Raw genomic sequence first — 14603 nt, forward strand, 5'->3', positions numbered from 1 at the left:
GTGCCTGACTGGCCACCGAGGCCCCCAGGCAGGCTTCATGCCTAGCCAGGCAACAGGTGGCAGGGCCGGCCAGGCGCAGGTGCAGCTTTGTTGGGGGATGTAGGGGGGTAGTCCCTACCCCAGTTTCCTCCCCAGGCACGGCTTCCCCCAGCTGCTTGCTGGATGAGCTGTGCCCCGGAGGAAGGCTGGGCGGAGGGAGGCAGCCAACATGCATGCGGCCGGGGCTGAGTAAGCACCGTTTCCTGCTGCCACCGTCAGCAGCTTCAGCCCCACTGGCCAGTGGGTGGCTCACAATGCTTGCTGGGGCAGGTGCTCAGCCACGGGGCAGGGTCACTTCCCTGAATTGTCCTGGTCGCCGGCTACCCCAGCACACCTGGCAGGCCTGTATTGGGGAGACGTGGGGTGCCTAGTCAGGCCAGAGAACATCATACCAAAGGGCAGCCAACCCCCACAAGGGGGGTGGGGGGCTTGGTTGGGCGTGGGGTCCACAAGAGAACCAGGGAAGGGGGGTCCTGAGTTTGGCCCCAGCCTACTGTGCCCCCTTGGCAGCAGCAACAGGAGTGTCCGCACAGAACTCTACACCAAGACTGGACTTGGGCCAGCCTTCTGGCGGCATCTCCCACTATCTCGGTGGGCTCGGGGTATCACAAACACTCCAGCAGAGTGCTCTGAGACAACCGAGAGGGGTGGGATGGGCTGGCAGGTGAGAGGGTGGTTCACGAGGGAGGTGACATATGTCTACACATGGCTGATTCATGTTGATGTATGCAGGAACCGGCACAACATGCTAAAGCAATTATCCTCTAATTAAAAATAAGTAAATAAATAAAACCCAGCAGACAGTCAGAACAAATGCAAGTGGCTAAAGCTCACTTGGAGGGAGAATGTTCAACTCAACTCCCCAATAACCAAGAAAATGTATGCAAAACAATCCCAAGTCTTTCCCAGACCTAATGGCAAAGATGTAAAAAAAGAATGATGATAGTAAGGCCTGCCAAGGTGTGGCATCTCCTCATTCTGGACATGGTAGGGAGGAATGGAACGGCTTTACTCTAGGGAACTTGACAGTAAGCCTCAAAAGCCTTTGACCCAGAAATTCTACTTCTAAGCATGTAAGGGACGCAAACAATAAATACGTATGTGAAAGTCACTCAGTCATGTCCAGCTCTTTGCGACTGCATAGACTATACAGTCCATGGAATTCTCTAGGCCAGAATACTGGAGTGGGCAGCCTTTCCCTTCTCCAGGGGATCTACCCGACCCAGGAGTTGAACCGGGGTCTCCTGCATTGCAGGCGGGTTCTTTACCAACTGAGCTACCAGGGAAGCCCACATGCTCATCGTAGCACTGTTAATAATGGAGAAAACATTAGATACAAACTGAATGTCCAATTATAGGTGGATTTGAAAAGAAAAATTTAATCACACAGTGATAAGTCTTCTCTGGAACTACAACCATGAAAAATGATGCCAGATAGCAGCATTCTCAAATGTTAATGTGGGCAAGAATATCCTTGGGATCTTGTTAAAATGAATATTTTGATTTAACAGGTCTGGGGGTGATACCTAAAATCCTGCATTTTCAGCAAGTTCCTAGGGGATGTCAATGCTGCTGGTCCCTGGACCACACACTTCAAGCAGTGAGACTATAGAATTTTTACTACTCATAGGAAAAGATATTACCAAAATATGATAAAATGAAGAATAGCATGCTACAAGCAATATGATGCCATTCTTATTTTTAAAAAGCGATGCATGCTTAGCGGAGAAGGCAATGGCACCCCACTCCAGTACCCTTGCCTGGAAAATCCCATGGATGGAGAAGCCTAGTAGGCTGCAGTCCATGGGGTCGCTAAGAGTCGGACATAACTGAGCAACTTCACTTTCACTTTTCACTTTGATGCATTGGAGAAGGAAATGGCAAGCCACTCCAGTGTTCTTATCTGGAGAATCCCAGGGACGGCGGAGCCTGGTGGGCTGCCGTCTATGGGGTCGCACAGAGTCAGACATAACTGAAGTGACTTAGCAGCAGCAGCATGCATGCTTAGAAAGAAATCTAGATGAATATCAAACAAAATATTGATAGAGGTTTTCTCTGAGTGACGAGGTTGGGTGGTTTTTATTTTACTCTTTATGTTAATTCATATTTTCTACAATGGATATATAGTCGTCTCTCGGTATCTACTGGGGAATTGGTTCCAGGACCACCACCTGCTGATGCTTAGGTCCCTGATATAATTGGCATAGTACTTGCATATACCCTATGCATGCACATCCTCCCACATACTTAAATTCTGTAGGTTTTAAAATTTCATTATTTATTTGGGGCTGTGCTGGGTCTTCGTTGCTGCGTGCGGGCTTTCTGTAGTTTCTGAGACGGGGGGCCTGCTATCTAGTTGCAGTTCTCGGGCCTCTTGTTGCAAGGGCTTCTCTCGTTGCAGAGCAGGGCCTCTGGGACACTCAGGGCTTCAGGGTTTCTGTAGTTGCGGTGCATGGGCTTAGTTGTCCCGCAGCATGTAGAATCTTCCCAGACCAGGGATCGAGCCCATGCTCCCTGCATTGGCAGGTGGATTCTTCACCACTGGACCACCAGGGAATCCCTCTCATATACTTTAAATCATCTTTAGATTACTTATAATACCTAATACAATGTAAGTGCTATGTAAATAGTTGTCAATGTGCAGCAAATCCAAGTTTGCTTTTTGGAAATTACTGGAATTTTTCTCCTGAATATTTTCAGTCCATGGGTGATTGAATCCTTGGATTCAGAACCCTCGAATGCAGAGGGCTGACTGTATTTGTTTAATTAAAACAAAGTGGCTGTTTATACTGCCAGGCCACACCCTGAATGTAAGAGGTGAGTCTCAGCGGAAGGGAAAGCATTGCTGAGACCAGTTATGAAAGGTGTGTCCCTCGGTGCAAGAGCCCGCCCTGAGCTGAGAAGGCCTGGCTAGGCCAGAGGCCTGGGAATGGGGTTTTTTGGACCTGGACCAGGAAGAGGATGCAAAGTGTCAGAGGAACCTTAGGTGATATGCTTGCAGATGAGCTGTCCTCTGCGAGGCAGGTACAGGCCAGGAACCGAGGCCCCCATCCCAGGCCTTTGACACTAGAGGGCACATCTCAGCCTCCAGACAGTGACCCATCCCACTTCCCTCAGTTTTTGTACCTCCTTTGTCCTTCTTTCCCCTGAGTGCCCACTGGGACCCACAGGGTGGGGACAGTGGGCATTAAGAACAGAGAGATCCCCACCGGCAGGTGAGTCCTATTTCAGGGCAGAGATCAGACTCCCAGGATGGCTCTTCCAGAAACTCTTCTTCGAGGACCAGCCTCCGTGGGTCTGGGTTTGCTGCAACGTGGGACAGGCTTCCCACACAGAGTGATGCTGTGTTCACCTACCCGAGGACAGGGCGACTAGAGAGGACCATCAGGCATTTGCAAAGTCTTTTGTGGGATAACTTGCTGGATGACCTTGTGTGGGCCTTGTGACCTCTACCTGAGCTTTCTCAGCCATAATAGAGAGGAAAATTACCCAGAGATCTTTTGGGCTGCATAAGGCTTTGAGTTTCATATGCTTGGGGAAAAAAGAAAAAACAAAAACAACTCTTTGCAAGTTGTAAAAACATGTACCAAAACTGAGAAGCTTGCCTATCCTTTTTGTTCTTTTTAAGAGAGGGAATGACTTAAGCCTTCCATATTGCCCAGCGGAGCTTGCCAACGAGGGTCTGCTCCCCAGACGTTACACCTATCCTGACTATGGAATTGGAACGTTCATTTTTCTATGCCACTGGTTCTCAAAGTATGGACAGCATATGAGATGATTTGGGGTGTGTTTGAGATGATTTTAGCTCACCTTGAATACGATCGAGTCATAACGTGGAAAGATTGTTCCCTTTCCAATTCTCTCTCTATGCTTCTAGTGAGTTCAAGACAAAACCTCAGTTAGGAGTTAATATATCTCTAACACCTAAATGTCCTGTCCAAAACAAAAAGAGCAGGCCTCAGACTCAGAGTCTTCCCTGGCCATATCCGGTTATAATTTATTTTTACAGTTACTTTACTATTTAAAGTAGTGATATAATGTTTCCTTTAAAAATGTTTTATAAGTTTAAAAAAAATCGATCTAAAACAAACAAACAAGAGTGTAGGCGGAACTAGGATTTGGCCAGCTTCACGATCGAGGCACGTGGTCCCTGGAGGAGGCAGGCACCCTCGCAGGGAGTGATCCCTCAGGTTGACTCTTCTGAGGCTCCGCCCGCCCACCCATCACTGCTTATACTGGCTCTGGTCTTAGCGGTGACTTCTCAGCTTTTCCTCCTCGTACTGCCAGGTTTTGGATGTGTCAGGGGCTGAGAGTGTTTAAGTCTCAGAATCTCCCCCAGAACAACCCAGCACAGGGCCTGGAACAGGATAAATGTCATGCACAAAGGGCTAAAAGACTTGAGGTCAGAGGTCAGGCTTCGTGGGGCATAAGAGATTTGCCATATCCAAGTATCCGCTGGAAGCTGGGAAACTGAGCACTGTCCTAACGCCTACGCTCTCATCTGTGGCCCTGGACAAGCCCCTTCCACCCCCTCATCTGACTGCATCACGGTATGTTTTCAGCACACTGAGTGGTCGAATCAAATCCAGTGTCATTCAAACCCTTTTGCATGTAAAAAACGAGAAGTAGAGATGAGCCTGGAGGAACAGAGGGTGGTAAAATGGGGTGAGAGGCAGGAGGGCTAGAAAGGGAGGGTGCCAAGGACCCTTCACAACCTCATCTAGGGCTGGGAAGACCTGGAAACTGCCCTCTGTGACTTTGAGCACAGGCCTCCGCTGCTAGCAGAGCTCCCCAGGTTTGTCCAGCACAAAAACCCTGGTCTTTGGAGTCACGTGTCTAGTATCACATGACAAGTTCCAGCTTGGCTACTCACTGGCTAGGTGACCTGAGGCAAATTACTTAACCTGTTGGTGCCTTACCATTCTCAGCACTAAGATGTGGTGATGCCAAGTCTCAGGGCTATTGTGAGGATAGAGTGAGATATCACATGTGTACATGCTATCTGACACATAGCAAGTGCTCAGTAAATGTGGGTTCTGGAGAACTCTTGAAGGTTCCTGGAAGAAATGTAGGGAAGTGATTCACACTATATGAAGTCATCTGGAGCACTTGATTCATAATTGGGGAGAATGGGACTCCCCAAAGCTGTCCTGTTCTAAAGCGAGAGCTGGAAAGTAGAGTGCAGCTGTCAGATCCACCTCCACCCCCATCTCCCACCTCCACCCTACGCTACTAAGGCAGGAGCCAGTTCTGCCCTCTTAGAGTCTCCTGGGCTATAGATTCGAGGCCCCTGTTCTCCAAGATGACGGGAGCTGGAGGAAGAGGAGAAGCAGCCAAGTGTTCTTTGACTCATAAGAGAGCCAGGGGCCAGGGGGCTGGCTGGAGGACCTCTGTCTGTCTGCTGAAAGCTCTGCTAGACTTTCTGTCTCCTCCACCCCTGGGAATCCAACCATAAGAGGAACTAATCTGGCTCCCCTCTGCACCCCTTGCCCCCAACACACTTTCCTTCCTGTGCTTTCTGGAAGAAGATGAGAGCTGGGAAAAGAGGGATGCAGCTGGGGAGGCAGGTCCAGCTCAGCTGGGCCGCAACATCTGTATGTTTAACTGTGGCCTCCCCATTCCTGTTTCGAACTAAGAGCTGAGAGGGGATGGGAGAGCACCAATTCTCCCCAGGAAGCAGTGATCCGATTCACTCTCCAGGATAAGCCATGGAAGAATGCAGCTTTTTTCTCTAAGACTCATATAAAACTGTGGAACTCATGCTCTTACCTTTATATGGCAAAATGTGGACGAGCACATTTGTTAACAGAAAACTCCAAAGTGATGACTTAAACAAGATGGAAGTTTATTTTCTCCTCACATAAAATAATTTTGGACATTAATAGCCAGGGCTGGTATGAAGACTCTGCAAAGTTTTCAGGGATCCAATTTCCTTTCAACTCATCTTCAAGGTCTAAGATGACTGCAAGAGCTCCTGCCATCATATTTGAGTTCCAGGCAAAAGCTTAGAGAAGCAAAGCATGCTTCTTCTTTAAGGGGACTCTTCAAAGTCCAAATTCCAAATTTTCCCTTACACCCAAAACTCTTCAGAAGCCCTCAGGGGCAAGGGTTGGCCAGAACTTGGTCATAAGGTCACTGCCAGCTCCAGACACAGCTGGGAAATGAGCTCTTCTATCTGGGGGACAATAGATCTTATCTCATCTCTTCACACAGCCACTGTCCTGAGTCAAACCTCTCTCAGCTCTATCATAAGCACAGATCTGGCCTGCCTGCCTCCAGGCCAACCCTCCACCTCTGGCCATATCACTCTCTTATTCAAGAACCTGCAGTGGCTCCCTGGAGCCCTTGGAATTAACTGCAAACTCGCAGTATGGCCTTCAAAGCTCTTTACAATCTGACTCCAGCCTTCTTTTCCAGCCTCTTCTTCAGGTACGGATGCATACTCTCCCAGGCCTGCTCTCTGTCCAGCCCCACCAGAGTCTTCTATGTCCTTCAAATAATCCATGCCTCACCAGGTTACTCCCCTTGACCAGAATGCTCTTTCCCCTCTTCGATTCCTGATAAACTTCCATCATCCTGTGAAATGCTGCACAAGCATCACCTTCTCCATGTGAAACCTTCCTTGCCTGCTCTGTGGACCTCCTGGCAAGTCTCTGGAACACTCTTCTATGTTAGAATGCCCTCCAGCGGACAGACGTCTAAGGTAAGAGCCGCTCACCTGCATGCTACCATGGGTCTGCAGCAGAGACCCTGGACGGTTTTGTTCTGCATGGACTTGGTGTTATTTAAGACCAGAAGCTCCTCCAGCACCATCATGGTCTTGGTGTCCCCCACAGCGAGCCCAGGGCCTGGTACAGGGTAGGGCTGAATAAATGAAGGACCCACAGAGGACGCAGCTCCTTCTCTTCCCCATTGTAGCCCAGAGTCCAGCCTATTCACCGGCCTGGCCCCCTCCCTCTGAAGTGCAGAATGACAGCTTGACCAGGGACTAACACTCTAAAGGATGACATTAAAATGGAACAGATACGGGCCCTCAAAGCAAACCTCACCCAGATCTACACCATTCCAATTATGAGATGTTTAGTCTATACTGTCTCCACTAACCTTTCGACCCATAACAGAGGCAGCGTCATTCCTGACGAGAACAGGAGCCCCTCACCGCCCCCTGGGCTCCCAACATCGGGGGAGCGCTGAGCCAAGACTCTAGGTCCTTTGTGCCCTGCCAACTCCGGGAGGCCGGACGGAGGACAGGCTGGCTGGCTCCCCAGACTCTGCAGCCTCTGGACATGGTGCTTCGAGGGTGAGGGGCTGGGATGGGTCTTCTGGTTGCTATTTTCTTCTACTTCTCCCCAAATCCCCCCATTCCTTCCAGGTGCTAGGAAGTCCTTCGGTTGCCACCAGAAAGCAGGCATGACTTTTTTCCTTTGGGAGGAGTCCCTGCAGAAGACTTTTGTCACACTGCCACCCGGAAGACACAGCTGGGGCTTTCAGCCTCCTTCCCCTAGGAGATCAGGCTCTGGTTCTAGGGCCCATCTCCCTTCTAGCTTCTGGGTGGAGGCCTCCCCTAGGGGAAGGAATGGTCAGGGTTCCCAGGCCAGGGAGATTCAATATTGATTTGGATCTCTCATTCCTACATGCACGCACGGACACACACAGATACACACACACCAGCATCCTCTTTCCCTCTTGGCGTTCCCATAGCACTTTGCACCTGGACTCTGGTTCTTCAGAGGCCAATTCACAATGATCTGTGATTGTCTATGACCCAAAAGCATCTCTGTTTCCTTGGGTGAACGGCACAGAGAAGGGGCCCAAGGATGGGGGTGCATGGGGTGCCCTCTCCTCTCCTGACACTCCAGTGCTATGGAGAAGGAGGTCTCTGAGGTTGACTCCACCCCCTTGGAGGTCAGAGGACTAGCCTGGAAGCCTTGCCTCCTCTGGGATGGCTTTCCTGCCATCCATGGTAACCATGGTGACCATGGAATGTCTGCATGACGCTTAGAGGGGGTAATCTGGCCCATGCCGTCCCCCTCTCCCCAGGAAATGATGATAACGGCTGAAGTTATTAAACACAAGGTACCATGCACTCTGCTATGTGATCGACTTCTGCTTTCTCACTTAAATCCAGCCACTAAAGATGGGGTTAGAAAGCTGGAAAGACTTGCCCAAGGCCACACAGCTAGAAAGAGACAAGCTCTCAAGCCCTGCCAGACACTGCCTCCTCATAGAGTCTCCGAGTGCTCTTCCATCCTTCTCCCTTCTGCAGCTTGCCAGGCACGCCGGAGGTGCTACACGGGGCGGGCAAGAGAGGCCCCCTGCCCTCTGCCCTCAGGCCTCCTTGGCGGAGTGGGGGAGGAGGAGGCTGACCTGCCACACCAGCCACCCAGCTGTTGTTGCGGGGGAAGGACGGCCCCGAGCTGTCACAGGCCCTCCAGTTCTCAGAGAGCTCTGTTCCACATCACAGCCGATTAGTTACAAATTGCTTCCTCTTCTCCTGTATCACTTACACCCCAGAGAGAAAGGGGAGATTGTTCCTAAGGAGGACGGTCTCCTTGGCCCCTCTCACCAGGGCAGCTGGGACACACAAAGGGAAGGAGAGGAGGGGCTGGGAGGAAAAGGGGGCGTCGTCATGGGACATGGGACGTCGAACAGCTCGGCAGCTGGGAAGGGACCCACCGTGTCCATCCCAGTGGGCAGCAGGCAGGTGGGGGACCAAGGCTTAGCAAGGGCCCTGAGCTATGGGGGCAGGATGGGCAGGCAGTTATGGTGCAGCTCAAGGGCCCAGTTTCAGGAGAACAGCTGGTCAAGGACCCCCACGCAGCCCTCCAGCCCCCTGCCCTGGGAGGATGGGCTCTGGTTGGGTAGCCGGAGCACAGCAGGTGCTGGCCTCTGGATTTCTCGAGAGCTTTGATAACTCGGGGATCTGAACAAATGCCTTCCCTCAAAACAGCCTGCCAGTCCTCCAGCTCCTCTGGTTTCGATAAAGCCCAGGCTGGAACCTGGAAGAGCCTGGAAGGAAGGGCACGAGGTGCTGGCTGCGGCCCCTGTGCCCCTGCTGCGCCTTGACTTCGCTGTTGCCACTAAGCGAGGTCCCAAGCACGCACAGAGTACCCCTTTGTCATTCCACTTCGCACAGCTGAGACCAGCTGGCATTTTCACAAAGGACTTTACTAAATACTAAGGGAGAACAAAAGGGAAATAATTACAGAAAACACGAAAAACCCAGCCCCAGCTGCCAAGTTCCCAAAGTACAGGTTTCCAATCCTCTGGTGACAACACGTCACCCCAAAAGCCTGGGCTAAGGCCGCGGGCACCTCGCCTGGCTGCCCTCGTTCATGGTCTCGTGGTGGCTGCCATCTTGCTTTCCACTCCCGGGAAACACTCGGTCCCCCATGGGTTCTACTCTTGTCTCTCTTCCAACTCAGACCTACCCTAGGCCTCCCACCAGGTTCTGGTCTCTGGCCCAAGGCGTGAGCCGTGTTCCCTGGGGGCTGGCGGGGTTGTGGTGACTAACGCAGGGCAGGATTACATAGTAACGGGAGGTTGTTTTCCCACACCACCCGACCAGAGGGGCCCACCCAAGTTGTCTTGAGCATGGGGTCTAGGAGGGCTACCTCTGAAGGCTGAAGGACTTTTGGATAAGGAATGAGCAGGCTTGGGACATTTTCCTTGTGGAGAGAGGAGAGTGCTCTGAGGATGGGCCCACTTCAACAAACATCAAGTAAGCCCCTACAGTGCGCCAGGCACTGCAGGAGGTGCTGGGGGGCCCAAGGGTGAACAAGTGTCTGTCTTGTAAGCTGAGGGAAGACAGACCAGCATCTGGGCAGTGGTGATGCTGAGGGCCAGGCGCTGTTATGGAAGGGAAATTCAAAGTGCGGAGGGAGCCTGGGTTAGGAGTGATGGTGGCCAGGGAGGCCAACGGAGCCTGAATGAAGTTCATGGAGAGAAGGAGACAGACTCAGGGTTGAGGCTGGGGCGGGGTCCACCGGCCCAGGAGGCTGGACAAGAAGGCAGAGAGGCCAGCCAACCATCTTCTTGCTGCTGACTTTGGCTTGCTGGTGGCGCAGCACACGTCCAGGCTATGAAGGGCAAAGGCCTTTGGCCCATGCTGCCCGCTGCCCCTTTCCCTGCCAGCCAGGAAGCAGGAGATTCTCGTCCTTGGATACTCTGCTTCTCTCTCATCTCTGGACACCATCTGGGGCTCAGGGACAAGGTCAGAGCCACCTGAGACACCACTCCAGAGGTTAATGATCAATGTCATCAAGGGAGAAGGAAGAAATCAGAGTTGGGAAATAGATCAGAGGGTCAAAGCTATGAAGAGGCCAGGCCGAAATGAGAAAATGAGTCAGGAAGCCAAAAGCCAAGAAATAGGGATGGGCTGGGGCAAGTGTTTCAGGCTCAGACCATGACTAATGCCAGGTGTGGGAAGCCCTGTGTCTTAGGGCAGTCTCAGGAGGCAGCCCGCATGCAGGACTAGAACCCACAGCTGCTCAAGGGGACTATTGTCATGGTGCAATCAACATTCCTATGGCCTAGACCCTTGTGTTTACCTGTGTTTACCTGCAACAGGGCCAATTCCAGGACTGAGATGACAGTTTCTCCCTCCTACACAACAGCCTTCAGAGTTAGTTAAGCAGCCATTCCACTCGAGCAAAGGGAAGATCCAGAAAAGCTTCAGGACATCAGCCCTACCTTCAAAGTGTCTGCAATCTGCTTGCAGAGAGACCTCATGGCTCACTGGAAAGAGCCCTGGAGAAAGACCTAAGCTTGATCTCCATCTCTGTTTCTTCCCTGGTAGCTAAATGTTTTATGGGCCAATTACTTCAACTCCCAGCACTTCCATTTTCTATGGCGGCTTAGACAGTAAAGAATCCACCTGCACTGAAGGAGACCCGGGTTCAATCCCTGGGTCGGGAGAATCCCCCTGGAGAAGGGAATGGCTACCCACTCCAGTATTCTTGCCTGGAGAATCCCATGGACAGGGGAGCCTGGCCAGACACAGTCCCTGGAGTCGCAGAGTCAGATACGACTGAGTGACTAAGCACACACACACACACGCACATACCAGGTTGTGGTGAGAATTCAGTGAGTTGAAGTGTTAAAAGCACCAAGCACGCAACTCAAAAAATACTCATTCTCTCCCTGAAACAAAAACAAATGATTGTCACGCTCCACAGCTAAATGTTGAGTTGTGAACACCGATGCTACCTGTGGATCTGCTCAGCACCTGCATCTACTCAGAAGGCCGCAGGCACAGCTGGGGACTGACCGCCTGGATGGTGATGGTATAGGTTGTGAGTGTTGTGTGTGTCTGTGTCTGTGTGTGGGTGTGTGCATGCATGCACGTGTGTTAGTCACTCAGTCATGTCTGACTCTTTGTGACCCCATGGACTGTAGCCTGTCAGGCTCCTCTGTCTATAGAATTCTCTAGGCAAGAATACTGGAGTGGGTTGCCATCCCTGCCGGCTCAGGTAGGCACACACGCACAAGTGCAAATCCCTGCATACTTTTGTGCCTCTGCAATTCAGAATCATGAGATTCTTCATCTCCTGTCTCTCATCCAGGATGGTGAGGACTCTACTCTGTAGTGTCTTTATATCTCCGATAAAAATAAAAAGTTGAATTAGAAATCATGCCTAACAGCTAACATTTCCGGTACTCCAGGTACTTTAGCAGCCCTCACCTATGAGGTAAGCAAGTTATTATTCCCACTTGAGATGGAGGAAGTCTAGGCTCTGAGAGGTAAAGGAAGTGACTTGAAGTAATACAGCTGATAAAGACTGGAGTCACAGTCCCGGGGAGCAAAGCCCCCAGCACACCTGCCCTGGACTGAATGTGAGCAACAGTAAACCTCTGTCTGACCCATGGACGTTCTGAAGTCTAATTGATTTCCGCTAGCCTACCCTCAGAGAAGGCAATGGCACGCCACTCCAGTACTGTTGCCTGGAAAATCTCATGGGCGGAGGAGCCTGGTAGGCTGCAGTCCATGGGGTCGCTGAGTTGGACACGACTGAGCGACTTCACCTTCACTTTTCACTTTCATGCATTGGAGAAGGAAATGGCAACCCGCTCCAGTGTTCTTGCCTGGAGAATCCCAGGGACGGGGGAGCCTGGTGGGCTGCCGTCTATGGGGTCGCACAGAGTCGGACACGACTGAAGCGACTTAGCAGTAGCAGCCTACCCTAGCCAATTCATCTCACAGCGCAAGAAGCCAGGTAGAGAATGATATGGTCTTCAGTTTAGTGACAAAAATCTGAGGTGCACTTGCAGGAATTGCAGACACTGCCCAGACACTGGGCTCACCCCAGAGAGTAGAAAGGGAACTGTGGCATTCCCAGCCATCTGAGCATAGTAGGGCTGAAGCAATGCATGTTGAATGAAAGAACAAATGAATGAAAACAAACACATACACACACACACACAAATATATGTTCCCTTATACTCCTTGGAAGGAAAGTTATGACAAACCTAGATAGCATATTCAAAAGCAGAGACATTACTTTGCCAACAAAGGTCCATCTAGTCAAGGCTATGGTTTTTCCAGTGGTCATGTATGGATGTGAGAGATGGACTGTGAAGAAGGCTGAGCGCCAAAGAATTGATGCTTTTGAACTGTGGTGTTGGAGAAGACTCTTGAGAGTCCCTTGGACTGCAAGGAGATCCAACCAGTCCATTCTAAAGGAGATCAGCCCTGGGTGTTCTTTGGAAGAAATGATGCTAAAGCTGAAACTCCAGTACTTTGGCCACTTCATGCGAAGAGTTGACTCATTGGAAAAGACCCTGATGCTGGGAGGGATTTGGGGCAGGAGGAGAAGGGGACGACAGAGGATGAGATGGCTGGATGGCATCACCGACTCGATGGACATGAGTTTGGGTAAACTCTAGGAGTTGGTGATGGACAGGGAGGCCTGGCGTGCTGCAATTCATGGGGTCGCAAAGAGTCGGACACGACTGAGAGACTGAGCTGAATACATATGCAAAGGTGCACAAATGCTCAAAACACTCCGTTAAAGACAAGCATATACAATGTGTGTGTTTGTCACTCAGTCATGTCCAACTCTTTTGACCCCATGGACTATAGCCCACCAGGCTCCTCTGTCCATGGAATTCTTCAGGCAAGAACACTGGAGTGGGTTGCCATTTCCTTCTCCAAAGCATGTACAATACAGATACTTAAATACACCCACTCATGCACAAAACACACTCGTGCCCACAATCACAAATCCGAAATAAAGACACACATAAACATATGCATATGTGTAAACACAGATATTATGGACAAACATATATGATCCAGATATGCCCAAACACTCATCTACTCACCCCTCATACACACACAGCGATGCCCAGACATCCTCCACCAAGACCCTGGGCCCAGGAAGGAATCTGTCTGCTCCACGAGCCTCAGCATGTTAGCGCTCGTCAGAAAATTCTTGCAGCCCCCACCTAGCTGGCTGGTGACTGGCCCCTGGCTCCTGGACCTCTGGGCTTGGGGCTGGCCAAGCAGAAGGCAGCCCCACGTGGGTGGGCGGGCAGACAGCGGACGCAGAGGTCACTGGGGTGAGGGCTGGGGCTGCTCTGGCCTCTCTTTTCCTGGCTGGAATGTGAGTTGTAGGGCCCGCCTCTCAGACCTCCCCCTTCTCCCACAGCCACCCACCAGCCCCAGGCCCAGGCCAACCCGTGACCCCCAGTCCTGCCAGGTTAATGGGTCCAGGAAGCTGTGCACAGAGGGTGGTGGCGGTGATGAACCCCTGAAGACACACACAGATATGCAGAGAGATGCACAGTCACACACAGAAGCCGGCCCAGATATTCACAAAGACATGGGCAGGCATACGAATTCACAATCCCGCTGAAAGTCACATTTAGACAGACTTCCAAAGCCAGCAGAAAAATCACACACCACACACACAATCACACAGGCATACAGAGATACCGAGAGAACAGACCCTCACACAAGCGACATTTACACAGACACTCGGACTACACAGAGACTGAGAGCATGTGGGGAACCTTCACGACCACACCTAAATGCCCACACACAGGCACAAGCATGCACACACACAGACCCCTGCTGCACTGGAACACCTCCTCCTTCTCCTGGGACCTGGAGGAAATGCTGCACTCGGCCCCTCTCCAACCCACATGTGGCCAGTTTGCTGGCACGGCCTGGGAAAACTGCTTCCCACAAGAGGAAATAGTGCTCAAGTCCTGGCGGGTGCCTGCTGTCTGAGTGCCTGGCTAGGAGGATGGTGCTTGGGCTGAAGAGACAGCCACATGGCTTGGCTTAGTTACACACACATACACACACACTTTTCAAGAGTACATATGTGTGTACAACACATACAGGTAGGGGCACTCTTGGAACCTCGGTTTCTTCGTCTGTGTGCTGTGCTTAGTCTCTCAGTCGTGTCAGACTCTGCTCTGTCCACGGAGCCTGGCCGACTGCAGTCCATGGGGCCTCAAAGAGTCGGACACGGCTTCCTCTATAGAATAGAGCTGATTATTCTTTCACCCTGGAGGATTATGGCGATGGTATAAGGTGGCACCATGAAGTGCCAGAC

The sequence above is a fragment of the Bos grunniens genome, chromosome 10 (genome assembly GCF_055505025.1).
Source record: "Bos grunniens cultivar Pamir isolate PY7600 chromosome 10, Bosgru_T2T1.0, whole genome shotgun sequence".
Taxonomy (NCBI): Eukaryota; Metazoa; Chordata; class Mammalia; order Artiodactyla; family Bovidae; genus Bos; species Bos grunniens.